The sequence below is a fragment of the Pleurodeles waltl genome, chromosome 4_2 (assembly GCF_031143425.1).
Source record: "Pleurodeles waltl isolate 20211129_DDA chromosome 4_2, aPleWal1.hap1.20221129, whole genome shotgun sequence".
Lineage (NCBI taxonomy): Eukaryota > Metazoa > Chordata > Amphibia > Caudata > Salamandridae > Pleurodeles > Pleurodeles waltl.
In genome coordinates, this window is record NC_090443.1 from 25,781,617 (window position 1) to 25,797,622 (window position 16,006).

A 16,006-nucleotide genomic window follows, 5' to 3' on the forward strand; every position below is an offset into this window, starting at 1 on the left:
ATTTTTATAGGAGGTTTATTGCACATTTTGCAGACATTGCGGCCCCAATAACTACCTTGTTGCGGAAAGGGCAACGATTTCTTTGGACTGATGAGGCGGCACACGCCTTTCAACTCCTAAAACAAAAGTTCACTTCAGCCCCAATTCTGAAACATCCTGATCCTGACTTGCCTTTTTTTGTTGAAGCGGATGCTTCACAAGTAGCTTTAGGAGGAGTTCTCTCTCAACGAGATGCAGTAGATGGCCAGTTACATCCTATAGCCTTCTATTCTAAAAAGTTATTGCCAGCTGAACAAAATTACACTGTGGCTGAAAGGGAACTACTAGCTATCAAAGTAGCCTTTTCAGAATGGAGGCACCATTTAATGGGAGCCAAGTACCCAGTTACAATCTTTTCTGACCATAAGAACCTACAGTTTTTTGGATCACTTAAAGCACTAACACCACGTCAGATGCGCTGGTTAAATTTTTTTAGCACATTTGACTTTGTTATAACCTATAGACCAGGTGCACAACAAATTCAATCTGATGTGTTATCTAGATACGGACATACCTCAGACATGAAACAAGATAAAATAGGAGAACCCATTATTCCTCCCCAAAAGTTGTTGGCACCAGTACAACAGAAGGATTTCATCACAGATCTATATAATGCACACATGCAAATAGCACCTCAGGATTGGTTAAAGGATTCCCATAACACAATACAACGAGGTTTATTGTATCACGACAACATGCTGTTAGTGCCCACCTCTGAATTACAAACACAGGTGATAATTTGGCATCACGCCTCACCGTTGGCAGGTCATCCTGGTTGGGTAAAAACCCTGGAAAATGTGCAAAAACACTTTTGGTGGGACACTATAAGAAAGGACATTAAGCAATTTGTCACTACCTGTCCAATTTGTGCAAGACATAAATCTTCTCATAAGGCTCCTGACGGCTTGTTAATACCAATGCCAACACCCAAACAACCTTGGCACACTGTGAGCGTAGACTTTATTGTAGGTTTACCACCTGTAAAATCCTTCACAACAGTGTTGGTTATAGTGGATTTTTTATCTAAAATGGCACATTTTGTACCATTAGGGAAATTACCCACGGCGGCAGAATTTGCCGATATTTTTATAAGGGAAATTGTGCGTTTACATGGTTTGCCAAGCAAAGTGGTGTCAGACCGAGGGAGCCAGTTCAACTCCAGATTTTGGAAAAAATTATGTGAAAAACTGAAAATAGATGTGGCCTTATCCACTGCTTTCCACCCAGAGACAGATGGACAGACTGAACGACTGAACCAAACCTTACTTCAAACGCTACGTTGTTTATTGGCTGATTATTCTAGTGAATGGTTGGAAGCTCTCCCTGTAGCAGAGTTTGTTTATAATAATACTGAGCATTCAGCTCTACTTTGCTCACCATTCTATTTCTTGCAGGGGTATCATCCAAGAGCTATACCCATTTTGTTAGAAGATTCCCTGTTGCCTACAGTAACGGATAGACTAATGAGGTTAGGTGACATACAAGACAAAGCCACAAAACATTTATTAAAGTACAAGGAAAGCATGAAAAGACAAGCAGACAAACACAGGTCTGAGGCCCCAATGTATAAAATTGGTGACAAAGTATGGCTCTCCACAAAGAACCTAAACATAGAGGGATCCCGAAAGCTGCAACCACGTTTCATTGGACCCTTTAGTATAACTGCCATAGTAAACCCGGTAACAGTAAAATTAGATTTACCAAAAGAATATCCAGTACATACTACATTCCATGTGTCCTTGCTTAAGCCGTACAACTCAAAAACCCGACCTGAACCACCACCTCCACCCATACCAATTAAGGGAAATCTGGAATATGAAGTGAAAAGCATAAAAGACTCAAAAAGAATTAGTGGACGTCTGTTTTATTTAGTAGAATGGAAAGGATATGATGAATCTGAGAATTCATGGGAACCAGCATCATATGTACATGCCCCACAGCTGATTAGACGGTTTTATTTAAAAAATCCAGGAAAACCCCGTCCTGTAGGAGGGCCTTTGAGGGGGGCAACTGTTAGGGTTTGTACACAGCAAAGAGCATGTCCCCTCTCACTGCACTAGTGGGTTCTGTAATAGCTCCCTTTTAAACTCACTATTGAAAGCCTTTCTTGTTATCTCACCTCCCCCCCCCCCCCTAGGCTTCTGTGTATGTTGTTTAATGTGCTGTTTTGTTTACACATTGGGCCTTGCTTTTACCAAGGGTTCTTTAAAATACTCCTCCCTAGGCCATGTGTTAATCCAATTCATTTGTATAATAACTGAAACTCTGCACACCTTTCAAGAACATGTGCAGCATGTGAGGACCACACCCAGCTCTTCAAACCACACCCAGCTCTGCACACCTTCCAAGAACATGTGCAGCATGTGAGGACCACACCCAGCTCTTCAAACCACACCCAGCCCTGTCTATAAAAGGCATCCCCGAGCCTCACCCAGTGCTTGTGCTCGTCTACCTCCCGCTTACCTGAGAACAGATCCCTCGGCGCTGGCACTCCTGCTCTTTACAGACTTTCATTGACTTCAATGGGCGCAGCTTCTGGCTCTTCCTTCTTCCGGTTTCCGGTTCCTCCTTGCTTCAGCCTCTCTCCTATGAGTAACCTGCAAAAGAGAAAGAAGACAAGGTTAGACTGATCAGTATCTCTTGCCAGCAACAAGTAAGTGCAAAACCTTTTATTACCTGAAAGAACTTTGACAACAATTTCTGGATTCGTGTATAGACAATTTGAAACGAAACACCTTCCACGAACATTGTGATTCAAACTCTTTGTTACAAGAATATTTTGCAGAACTTTGTGAAGCAAACATTGTTTTTTCTCATGGAACTTTTAAGAATCGAACAGTGGAAACCACTAACAGCAAGGCAAACAGTAAATCAAGGACTTGCACAAATTACATGCTGTATTTTGATGTAAAAGTACAGTATTTGTTTTATAAAAGATTCTGGAAATATGGGAAAAGTGAGTCTGCTATTGGGAATTTAGGCTTTAGTTATATTATGATGAATGTTTGATATTGGTAATTCTGATAACGGTATTTGTTTAATGTTTTAGAAGCTTTACAGTAATAGAAAACACATCCCAGAGCAGTAACACATTCCAAACCTGGAAACTAGAGACCAGGATCCAAGAGGTACTTTTAGAAGAGAATTTCTAATAAATAAAGGGATAGTCAGGAACCCATTTAGGAATAGGTTGCACTTATCTGTTCTTTGTTTATGTTTCATTAGGTACCAGTTTCTACAGAAGTCAGAAAGGGCCGCAGATTTGTGCAGCACTTCAACAGTGGAAACGCAAGAACGGTGTTGTCTCTCTTTTTTATTTTATCCACTTCCCCCCTTCCCTTGAGCTTCTGTTCTTAGTGCACTGTTTTAAAAACTAGTGTGCTGGAACAAGCAGTTTCAGGGTGGGGTCGGATTGTCTTCAACCTCCATCAGAACTGAACAAGAACTCAGGTGAGCTGGGCTTTGACAGTATCTAGCTTCAAATATATGGACACAATATTGAAAGGATGTGCGGAGTTGGGGGTTTTGGCTGGCTTCATTATGAGTTCAGGGTGGGGATTGTACTGAGACCTGATAAACTCTGGGGCGAGGTGGACAATGAATTATGGATACAAGTGGACATTATCTTGGGGATCCCCCACCTTCCATGCATACAGCTAGTGGGCTAGCGGCACAATCCCGGCCCTTTCAGACGAGACCCACTCTTGGGGGGGTGGACAGCTGGGCTAGAGGCTATTCATCCAATCAAGGAGCGCATTGGGGTTTCTGCCCCAGAAATACGCACAAAAACAAGCATGAGTGCTCCAGTTGCGGGGAGAGACATGCGGTGTTAGAATGCTTTGGAGAACAGGCCTTCTTCAGTGGTAGTGGTAAGCGTCGAGGAAGGGGAACATCTATGCCTGGTCAAAAGGAATTTTACGCCAATTAAATTGGAGGTCTTTTATTAGTGATTGGATTTTTAGCCTAAAAAAAGAAGAGGCACAGATCTTAAAATAGGGGTTTGAGACAGGTGTTAGGCTGGGATATCAAAGTCCAAGAACCAGAAGATTTGCAGATAATCTTCACTCTGCCAAAGAACATCAGGAAATTATAAAGGAGAAGCTGACTAAAGAGGTGAAGGAAGGGAGGATGGCAAGCCCCTTTGAGTACTGGCCTTTAGCAGGTTTGATGGTTTCCCTATTAGGAGTGGTCACCAAAAACGAATGCATGTGATTTTTTAGGTTGATTCATCATATTTCCTGGCCCGAAGCAGCATTTGTTAATGATTTTATTGCAAGGGAAGATTCAGCAGTTCAATTTGCATCATTGGACTAACCAATTACCTTGGTGAGGAAGGTAGGTGTGGGAACCGAACTGGCAAAATGTGATGTCAAATCTGGTTTTAGACTTCTTCCTATTCATCCTGCTGACTTTGTTCTGTTAGGTAATTAGATCCAGAACTGTTTGTATGTTGATAAAGTAATTCCTATGGGGTATTTTATCTCCTGCAAGTTATTTGAGGCATCTAGTTCATTATTTAAATCATGTTTTACTTTCCGGACAGGACATGAGTTAGTTACTCATTAGCTGGATGATTTTTTATTAATTGGTGGAGGTGAATCTGGGACATGCCAGACGGCCTTGACTAATTTTCAGAATTTGGCACAAGAAATGGGAGTTCCACTAGCTCCTGAAAAAACAAAAGTTTCCAGTACAAGTCTGGTTGTTTTAGGTATTGAATTAGACACAATCAAATGGAAGCCAGGTTACCTCAGCAGAAGGTTGATGAGCTGATGCAATTGTTGGAAAGGTTGGTGTTGGCTAACAAACTCCAGTTAAAGCGAATGCAGAAATTGTTATATCACCTTCTCTTTGTCTGTAGAGCGGTAAGAGCTGGTCGTGCCTTTTGTCGGTGACTGATTTTTGCAATGGCAGGCGCACAGTTGCCACATCTCAGAATCACAGCAGCCTTGAGGTCACATTTTTAAGCTTTGTTAATGTTTCTCAGAGGCTTCGATGGAGTATTATTGTGGTCTCTGGATGAAGACTTTCAGTGGGTGGTGCAAATGTACTCTGATGCAGCAGATTCAGAAGGATTTTGCTTGTTTTGGAATGGTAGGTGGCGTGCAGGGAAGTGGCCTTTGCATTAGAAGCAGGAACAGAGAAGCATTGCCGTTTTTGATATATATTTTTTTTCCAGTTGCTGGTAGCCTTATCTGTTTGGGGCAAGTTGCTGGAGAACAAGACTGTCACTTTTCACATTGACTACAGGACAGTTGTTGATTTAGTAAATGGTCAAAAAACAAAATATAAGAGATTGTTAAAACTGTTACAGCGAGTCATGTTAGATTGTTTGATGTTTAACATCATTTTTAGGGCCAGACGTGGAGGGAGGGACAATAACATTGTGGATGCTTTGTCTTGTTCACTGGAAGAAATTCTGTGGTTTGGCCTCGGGGTAGATGTGTTATAACTCAAGTGCCACCAGAAGTGTGGGAATTAGCAGAGTGAGAGTCATAGAGTGGGTGGAAAATTCAATTTCTTTGAGTTCAAAGACTACATACAGAAGAGCATGGGAGGAGTTTTTGTGGAGTGGGGCACAAAGGAGGGCCCAGGATGATGTAGGTATTGCAGCCAGGCAGCGGGATGTGGTGTGTTTCATTATGGCTAATATAGATAAGCAGGTTACGACTCTGACCATTGTAGGCAAGCTGGCAGGAATTCAGTTTCTATGAAATGTTTTTATGGGGCTATGAGATGGGTAAAAGAATTTTAGCAGTCTGGTCTAAAGAATGTAGCAAGAAGAGGTTCATCAAGGAACCAATAACAATGAATCGGCTGATGTTGTTTGATTTTTGTTATTCCACTTATGAGGTTTTCTTGTTCCAACTGTGCTTGTTGCTGGCTTTTTTCGGAGCATTTAGGATTTCTAAGTTACTGGGTAGTTTGAATAGTGGGGTTTTGAAGGTACAGCACGTGAGGAACACTGATGAGTTGGTAACCATTTTTCTTGAAAGGTCCAAAACAGATTGGGTAGGTAAATGTTTCAGGATTAGGTTCCATAGGATTGGGGGTGCCATGTGCCTGGTTACTGATTGGCAAAAATGTACACTGGGGGAGAAGCTCAGGGGCTTTAGTTTTCAGGCATCAGGATGGGTCACGGGTATCGTCAAGTCAAGTATTGACTATCATACTTGATAGGGCGCGGCCCGCAGCCACGCTCTGGCTTTGCAGCGGTGCCTGTACGATATTGGCGATAAGGCGGGCAAACTGTTGTTATGGCTAGAAAGAAGAGACCAAGAGAGGTCATGGGTGCTAGAAATAGAGGATGAAGAAGGAAAGCTCTGGCGAGACAGTTCGTCCATCAACAGCATATTTGCTAAGTACGATGAGGGACTGTATCAATCAGCCACCCACATAGGAGAAACTGAATGTATGGAGCTCCTGAGTGATATCCAACTAAACAAACTGGGGGAAGAATCGCAGGAGGTGCTGGAGGGCGACCTAACGGTGGAAGAGATAACACAGTGAATGCAGGGACTACAAGCTGGGAAAGCAATGGGCCCTAACAGGTTGCACATAGAGATGTACAAAGCCATGGCCTCCTTGGTGGCACCGCCTTTGCAGGCCATGTTTCAAACAGCACTGCAAGATGGGATCCTCCCGGAGGACCAACTTATGGCTACTATAGTGGTGATACATAAAAAAGGAAAACCCTAAACCAGATGAAAATCCTACAGACCAATCTCCCTCCAGAACACCGAAACCAAGATCTTGGCAAAGTTGTTGGCAAATAGGCTCCAGGCAGTAATAGTGTCCCTGATTCACCCTGACCAATCGGGCTTTATGCCCCGGAGGGGAACGCAACTTAACCTTAGGGGACTCTACGGGGTGCTAGATATGACAAGCGCCCCGTGCTCTGAAGCGGCAATCCTCATGGTGCTTGATGCCGCAGTGCCTTTTGACAGCATTGAATAGCCATATCTCTTTTCCACACTCAATATAATGGGATTTGGATCGAAGTTCAGCAGCTGGGCGTGCCTTTTCTAAAGGGTGCCACTAGCAAGAGTGAGGGTGAATGTAATGATCTCCCAGGTAGTTGCCTTGCATAGGGGGACACAACAGTGCTACCCCCTCTCACCCATGATATTCGCCCTAGCATTGGAGCCCTTGGCAGCCTGGATCTGCCAAGTCCCCCTGATATGGGGTATACCGGGGTGTGGGGGTTGGGAGGAGCGCATCTCGCTGTACGCTAACGACATCTTGCTGTATCTTACAAGGCCCGCCCGATCAGTGGACAAGGTGCTACACATCTTCCAAATATTTGGTGACTATTCGAGTTATCATATATATTGGTCCAAATTAGTACTTTTCCTTCTAACAGAGGGTTTGCTACACCTACAGTGGCCCATAGAGATCTCTGTGACGCGGGACAGCTTCAAATACCTAGGGATGCATATTACAAGGGGCCCTCTGGCATTTCTGGACATGAATCTTGTCATGCAGATGAAGTGCCTTAAATCCGATGTCTCACACTGGAGATATTTACCGGTGTCCTTGATGGGCAAAGCGGCCTTATTCAAAATGATGTCCCTCCCCCGTTTGCTATATGCAATGCAAAACACACCATACCAGATTCCGCAGGAGCTGTTCTGACGAATAGACCAGGAACTTCGACTGCTTCTATGGGATGGCGGAACACCACGCATAGCATCGAGCAAGCTACAAAGCGGGGTCCCTGAGGGGGGATAGCGCTCCCGGATATCTCCAAGTACTACTGGGCCTCAGAGTTGGCAGTAATAAATGAATGGGTGTTTGCGGATAGAGACGAGCCCGCATATCGAATCGATAGATCCCACATGGGCAAGAGGGACTACTTTACGGTGCTGTACAAGCATAATGATGAACGAACACTCCCGGTCCACACGCGGACAGTAGTGAGGTCTTGGAGGGAAGCCACGGGAGCCCTAGGGTCTAGAGGCATTTTAGCAGGTCAGACCCCACTGTGGGAGAGTGACCTCCTACGTGAGGTGGTTAGGCTGAGGGCCTTTAGTAAGTGGGAGCTACTAGGCATTGAGAGATTGGGCGACATTTGGAGAGACCAGGCCTATATCCCCTTCGCTACCCTGGAGGAGGGATGTGGCATGGCAAGAACGGAATACTACAAGTGCCTAAAGTTGGGCCATGCCTTGAAATTCCATATAAGGGAAGGGGAGCAATTGGCAGCGGCCACTCCCCTGGAAGAAAATATGCCAGAAAAAGCTATCTCACTAACATACATGAAACTTTTAAATAATGCTCCAGACATACTAGGTTCCCTTAGAGCAGCATGGATCATGGATCAGGGATCTGGGGAATTAACCAATCAATCAATCAAATAATTTCTTAAGCGCACTACTCACCCCATAGGGTCTCAAGGTGCTGGAACGGGGGGGCGGTTACTGCTCAAAAAGCCTTGTTTTTGGTGCTTTCTGAAGGTTATGAGGTCCTGGGTCTTGCGTAGGTTGGTGGGGAGGGAGTTCCAGGTCTTGGCGACGAGGTGGGAGAAGGATCTGCCGCTGGAGGTGGTGTGTTGGATGCGGGGGACTGTAGTGAGGGTGAGGTCGGCGGAGTGGAGCTGCCGAGTTAGTATGTGGAAGTTGACTCGTTAGTTGAGGTAGGCTGGTCCATTGTTGTGGAGGGCTTTGTGAGCGTGGACAAGGATTTTGAAAATTATCCTTTTGTTGATGGGCAGCCACTGTAGGGATCTGAGGTGGGTGGATATGTGTTTGTGGCGACAGAGGTTGAGGATGAGACGTGCGGCTGCGTTCTGGATTCGCTGGAGTTTTCTTTGAAGCTTGGCTATGGTCCCTGCGTAGAGGGCATTGCAGAAGTCCGGTCTGCTGCTTATGAAGGCGTGGGTGACTGTTTTTCTTAATTCTAAAGGGATCCATTTGAAAGTCTTGCGTAGCATGAGAAGGGTGTTGAAGCAGGAGGATGATATGGCGTTGATTTGCTGGGTCATGGAGAGAGACAAGTCAAGTATGATGCCAAGGTTGCATGCATGGGTGTTGGGGGTGGTCTGAGGGTGGTGGGCCACCAGGAGTCGTTCCATGCTGTCTTGTTGGGGCTGAAGATGATGATCTCTGTTTTGTCTGAGCTCAATTTGAGGTGGCTTGCTGTCATCCATTTGGCGATGTTGAGGAGTCCGGCGTGCAGGTTATTCTTGGCGGTGGCTGGATTCCTAGTGAGGGAAATGATGAGCTGGGTGTCGTCAGTGTTAGAAATGATGGTGATGCCATGGGGGCGGAGGATGTTGGCGAGAGGAGGAAGACTGGCAGGAAGCATTGCAGAGCTCAAAGGAAATTGCTATCCGAGCCAGGTTCAGGTTGATACAGTTGAAGGTCCTCCACAGTGTATACTGCTCCAGAACGTTTCTTCACAAAATTCACAGGGCAGACACGCCTACGTGGATGTGGACAGCCGGGCACCTTTTTTCATATCCCATGGACATGTCCAGAGGTCCAGATCTTCTAGGTAGAGGTCATAAAATGGGTTACCCAAACACTGGGAATTCAGTAGCAGATGTTGAGAGAAATTGATCCTATTGCACATATCGGAGGATGAGCAAATACCCAGGTATGCCAGGATATGGGCAATGTTGGCATAGGGAGTGGCTATGCAAACTGTGGCCAGATTATGGGGGTACCCCGCCCCACCAACAGTGCAGCAATGGGAATCTGACTTGGACTGGTGTTAGGGGATGGAAAAGGTTGTATATCAAGGCGGGGGTTGCCCAAAGAAGTGGGAAAAAATATAGGGACCTTGGACTGCAGCCAGGGGCTCCATGAGGCCAGAATCACCACATGTAAGTTTGCTGGGGGGCATTGGGGATAACCACTGATTACAGTATGAGATACAGAATCAAAACTGCGGCCGTATAAGAGCCAAATGTTGGGAAAACTGGAATGGGATGGGGAAATGTGATGGATGTACAAACTACCTGCCATGCCGTGCAGAACTGATGTGGTAATACAAATGTATACTGTACCTTGAGCCGTGTTAAAAAGATTTTATAAAAAATAAAAAAAAGTATTGGCTATCAACAAAAGGAGAGGACCCTAGGTATTTTGGGCCACACTCTTTCAGAATGGGGGCAGCTTATGAAGCAGCAAGGTTGGGGTTTTCTTTGAAAGAAGTGCGACTACTTGAGAGATGGGCATCAGAATGCTGTATCAAATATATCAGGGAGCTGGAAAGTCATGAGTAAGGATAGTAACATCTGTTTTTCATTCCAGGTTGTGTGTCAGGACCAATGGCGATGGCATACCAATGGCGATGGCATTTTCTGTATGGATCGTTGGTCACTCCTTTATAAAATGAGCCGCAAAATATGCAGAACAGAGGCCATATAGGAGGAATTTTGGTTTTCGTTTTGAGGACATTTTCTCTCGATAGGGGAATGAAATGTGGTCAGTTCCTTCCTTGGTTGTCTGATCTTATCTTAGTAAGGCCTTATCCGATATCTTAGTACTGACTGAAAACGTTGACCAGATTTTTTGGATTACCTTGATGATTAATAATTGCATTGTAAAAACCCTGGGTTAATACACCCTATGGGGCGAAACAAGTGTTGCCTTTCAGTGGCTCTCTATTCATATACACACTAATAAACAGAGTTTGGATTCATCACTGTGACTCGATGTGTCAATTATACAAATTAAATCAACATATGTGATAAGATCGGATCTCTACGTATTGTATATTCAGTGGGGTTATCAATCCCCTATAGCTTCAAGATTTTGGTTGGGCACAATTTGGTCCATACCCCATTTGATAACCCACAATTGGTTTAATAGGGCATTTAAAAGGTTGAGAGAGTTGGACCATAGGAACACTGTTTCTTGAATGAAGACGGAACACAGGATTTCCTGTGAGAGAGGGGGCAACACCCTGTCCCTAGAAAATAGGTGTTACAAGGTTTGGGAAGGGTGGCCTCCCCAAGTCACCAGTTTTCTTTGAAGGGCACATTTGGTGCCCTCCTTGCATAAACCGGTTTGCACCAGTCCAGGCACCCCAGGTCCCAGCTTTGGCATGAAACCACATAAAGGAAAGGGGAGTGACTACTTCCTTGTCCATCACCACCCCATGGGTGGTGCCCAGAGCTCCTCCAGGTGGGCCCTCGATTCTGCCCTCTTGAAACCAAGACGTGCAGAGGCCGCTGGGAGCATTTGAGTAGCCAGATCAGGCAGGTGACGTTAGAGATCCCTCCTGATAGGTGATCACCTTGCAAGGTGACCAAACCCCCTTTTAGAGCTATTTAGGGACACCCTTGTGGGTGGGTCCCCAAATTTGATGTCAGACTCCACCAGGACTCCTGTGCATTGTTTACTTCTACATTTGTCCACTGGGACCGCAACATGACTCTTCAGGAACTGACAAGACTGCAACTCCTACGACGACCTCGCCTTGCAACATTTTTTCTCTGACTCCTTCCAGAAACTGCATCATTTCCCCAGCTGTGCATCCTTTGGGGTCGGCAAAACTTCAGCCTGCAGCAAGAAGGAATCTCCCTGGAAGTGAGTCACTCTTCTGCATTTGTCGGCACCTACAGCAACGACGTCTGGCTGTGCTGATCTGCTCTCCTCTGGAACTGCTTGCATCCTGCATCACAGGTGGTGGTCTGGAGTGGTCCCTTTTGTCCTCTTAGCCTGCCGTTTAACTTGGGAGGTAGTGAGTCCTTCCCTCTCCTTGCAGGACAAGTACTCATGTGCACTGCCACTCTTGCAGCTACCAAGGCTTCTTGTCTGCTGCTCCAAGGGATCTCCAGGCTCTGAATAGCCCTGGCCTCCAGCACTCCATCCTGCCAAGAACATTCTCCTCACTGATGCTCCTGAGACGTGGGACTCCTCTCCAGGTGTGCTGATTGGGCCTCACTGCAACATACTGTACCTGCTACCAGTAGGTTGCCTGTGGGGGCTGTGACTGCTTCTGCTAGCTCCCCGACTGCAGAGGGTCAGCCTGGACTACACTCCAAGGGTCGAGTCCCTTGGACCTTGCTGGCCCTCTTCAGCCTTGCAACTCTTCTTTTGCTCCTTCTTGCATTTGCTAAGGCTTGTTGGTGGTTTTCCTAAACACTGACCATCTACGACCCTGCGACCGATTTGGGACACCATCTGCACCACTCCAAGGACTTCTGTTCAGCTCCTGGGCTGTACAGCTGGTCTTCTCCTTACTCCGTCGACCTGGATCTTCATTCTACAGAAGGGTGAGTAGTGGCTCCTGCCCCCACTAAACACTCAATTGTGGACTGGATTCTGTCCCCTTCTTTTGCAGGTCCTCTTCTTCCAGACTCCACCTTTGATTTCTTCTAGACTGGTCCTGTTCTTGCACAATCCTTTTTCTAAGTTCTCTTCTTTGTCGTTGGGAAAACCAGGTACTTAACTCTGCTCTCCTAATTGCTGGGATCACTTAGGTACTCACCTCTTGGGGTCTCTAGTTCTTCCAGCTTCATTCTAACAACTCCAAATCCTTGGGAGGGGGACTTCACTTCACATTCGACTATTTTAGGATATGGTTTGGTCCTTCCCTAGGGTCCTAACAATTCTTCACTAATTCTTGCCAGTGCTTGTTGTTTCTGTTGCCAATTCATATATATATATATATATATATATGCATATATATAGGATTGTTTAATATAGCACGTTCTTTTCGACTTGGAATCACGGCTTGTTGTTCTTTATCGTGGGACATTCGTTTCCGTGAAGTTTTGACAACGTTTGGAGATATATATATATATATATAGGCCCTCATTCTGACCTTGGCGGGCGGCGGAGGCCGCCCGCCAAAGTCCCGCCGTCAGGTTACCGTTCCGCGGTCGAAAGACCGCGGCGGTAATTCTGACTTTCCCGCTGGGCTGGCGGGCGGTCGCCTTCAGACCGCGAGCCAGCCCAGCGGGAAAGAGGCTTCCACGATGAAGCCGGCTCGGAATCGAGCCGGCGGAGTGGAAGCTGTGCGACGGGTGCAGTTGCACCCGTCGCGTATTTCACTGTCTGCGCAGCAGACAGTGAAATACATGTAGGGGCCCTCTTACGGGGGCCCCTGCAATGCCCATGCCAGTGGCATGGGCACTGCAGGTGCCCCCAGGGGCCCCGCGACCCCCCCTACCGCCATCCGGATCTCGGCGGTCCGACCGCCGGGATCTGGATGGCGGTAGGGGGGGTCGGAATCCCCGCGGCGGTGCAGCAAGCTGCGCCGCCGCGGAGGATTCAATGGGGCCGCGGTACACTGGCGGGACCCCGCCAGTGGTGCCGGTCCGACCGCGGCTTTACCGCCGCGGTCGGAATCCCCATTGGAGCACCGCCGGCCTGTCGGCGGTGCTCCCGCGGTCCTCCGCCCTGGCGGTCAAAGACCGCCAGGGTCAGAATGACCACCATAGTGTGTACTTACCTCCCGTTGTGGGACTGCTTATAAGTAATCTAGTTTTGTGTTACTATAATAAAGTACCTTTATTTATGCAACACATTGTGGTTCTTTCGTGTGTGACACGTTGCTGTGTGACTATTGTGGTATTGCATCAGCTTTGCATGTCACATAGATTAGTCTTGGCTTCTCATTCACAGCTACCTCTAGAGAGCTCTGGCTTCCAAGACACTGCCTACATTCACTAATAGGGGGTCACCTGGACCCGGTATAAGGTGCCAACACCATAGGTGTCCACCACACACTAGGCCAGCTTGCTATAGTCATGGCACAGGACAGGCAGGGAAAGAGGGCTGGGTTGAGTGAGAATGGAAGTGATTGGAAAGAAAGTGGATTGTGGGGAACGCTAGTATGAATGGTAGATAGGCCAATGGTTTTAAATTTTTGGGGGGCATTTTATAGGTAAGGGTATTAGGTTTTTGTATAGATGGGGTTTTGAATAATGTTATGTAAAGTTAATTTGATAGTCTGCTTACCTGTCCTAATAAAGTGGCCTTTTACTCCCTAACTGGTCTCATTAACTGTGCCTTCCTGCCCGATGTTTCTTTGGCAGAACCACGCTCCACGCTTGATTACCTTTTAATTTGCGATCATCATTTTAGTTTCTGCTGTATTGATCATTAATTCATTTTCTTCACAGCACCTGGCTAAAGTGTTGAACAATCTAGGTAGCCCTATTTGTGCCTGATCTAGCATCACAGTATCATCATCGTACTGCAGTAGCTGGATTTTATGGCAGGCCATTTATGGACAAAATGCTCTTGTGTGTTCTAGGTCTACCTTTAGATCAGATAGGCATATATTGAACAGCAGGGAGGTGGGTGTAGAGCCTTGCTTGAGACCCTTGTTGGTGGCCATCTTTAGAGATGTCTTCTAGTCCTCTGTCACTTTGGCTTTAACCCGTGTCAGAGTGTAGTGCTTTTATGGCATTGAGAAGGGGAGCTGGGATACCTCACCTGTTTAATTTGTCCCAGAGCTTACCCTGTAAGACACTGTTGAAGGCCGCAGCAAAATCAATGAAGCCCAGGAATAGGGATTTATTTTTTGCGAGCGCAGTTTCTTCTATCAAGTTGGAGATGCAAAGTAAATTGTCCTCAAAATGGCATCCTTTTCTAAAGCACATTTGGCTTTGAGGGGTCAGCTTTTTTTTCCATCAGCCCATTTTTTCAGTTCCTTGTTTAGAATATTTGCGTAGTATTTCCTCTCTAATGCAGTAAAGCTATCCGTGTGTAATTCTCCGGATTTGTACGATCCCCTTTTTTGTGGATTAATACTAAAATTGATCCTCTCCGGTTATCTGGTATGGATGTGCCTAGGAGATAAGATTTGGGGATGGGTGTTACCACCTCGTCCCATTTTTTTTTCCCCTTTTAAATATGGCTGCTGGAATGCCGTTTGGACCAAGTGCCCTATTTTCACACAGAGTCAACCACCTTTTTGATTTGGGTTATGTATATGTTTACTGTTTGCTTATATGACTCTTTGCTGACTTTTGCTATTTAGAAAGTAGTTTGTACTAGATCATCGAATAGATTTCAAACTTCAAGGCAAGACTAGGGTGACTAAGATTTCCATAGGGGGTGACCAAAAGAAAGGTGTCACAAAGCCTCCCCAAGGGAAGGGTGGTGAGACACCTAAGGAGAAACGCAGAGAGTTTTCACAAGGGGCCCAAAAACCTGCACAGGAGGGTGGGCCCGAGCCTCTCCACAGTCCACAAATCGGTATATGGGTAAAAGCATTGATCCCAAGAAGGCCTGGTGTCACACCTGTAACCAGCATGGACACCAAACTGGAGACATGGCCTGTCCCAAAAAGAATCCCCCTGGCACTACTCCAGTTAGTACTGGTATAGCCAGTCTCTGTGTGGGATCAACAGTGTGCCTAGAGCAAATCAGAGTCCGCATTGAAGCTACTCCAGTCTATGAGATTGGGGTGGATATAGCCACACTTGCTGTTTGGCCCCCTAATATGCAAAAATACAGGCAGCAGCTCTTAATTAATGGGACAAACGTAGAAGCCCTGAGGGCTACAGGTCCGAGTGTCACCATTGTGACAGAGAAAATGGTTTCTCCAGGACAGTATTTTTTTGGACAAACTTAGCCAGTCACCAGTGCTGACAATGTAACTATGGTGCATCCCATGGCTATGGTGACTTTAGAATGGAGAGGGGTTACTGGCCAGAAACAGGTAGTGAGTGCTCTCTTCTGCAATCCCAGTGGAATGTTTGCTAGGGAATGATTTGGAGTCCTTAGCTTGTGCTGAGGTAGATCTCAAACCCCGTGCAGCCATGCTGTGAATCCCTGAACTAGTGTTCAAACTAGAGCAGAAAGCAGAGCACAGGGTGAAAAAGAAGTGTTGGAGCCTAGAATAATGGCCCAACCTTCTAGGAGAAAAGGTAAGAGGACTGGGGTACCAGGCTCAGAACAGCAAATGAAGCAAGACCTTGCTTCTCAGGAAGATGTCTTATCTCCTGAGGGAACTGAGTCTATGGATCTGAAGCCTTACCATTTAGAGCTCTTGTGCCCAG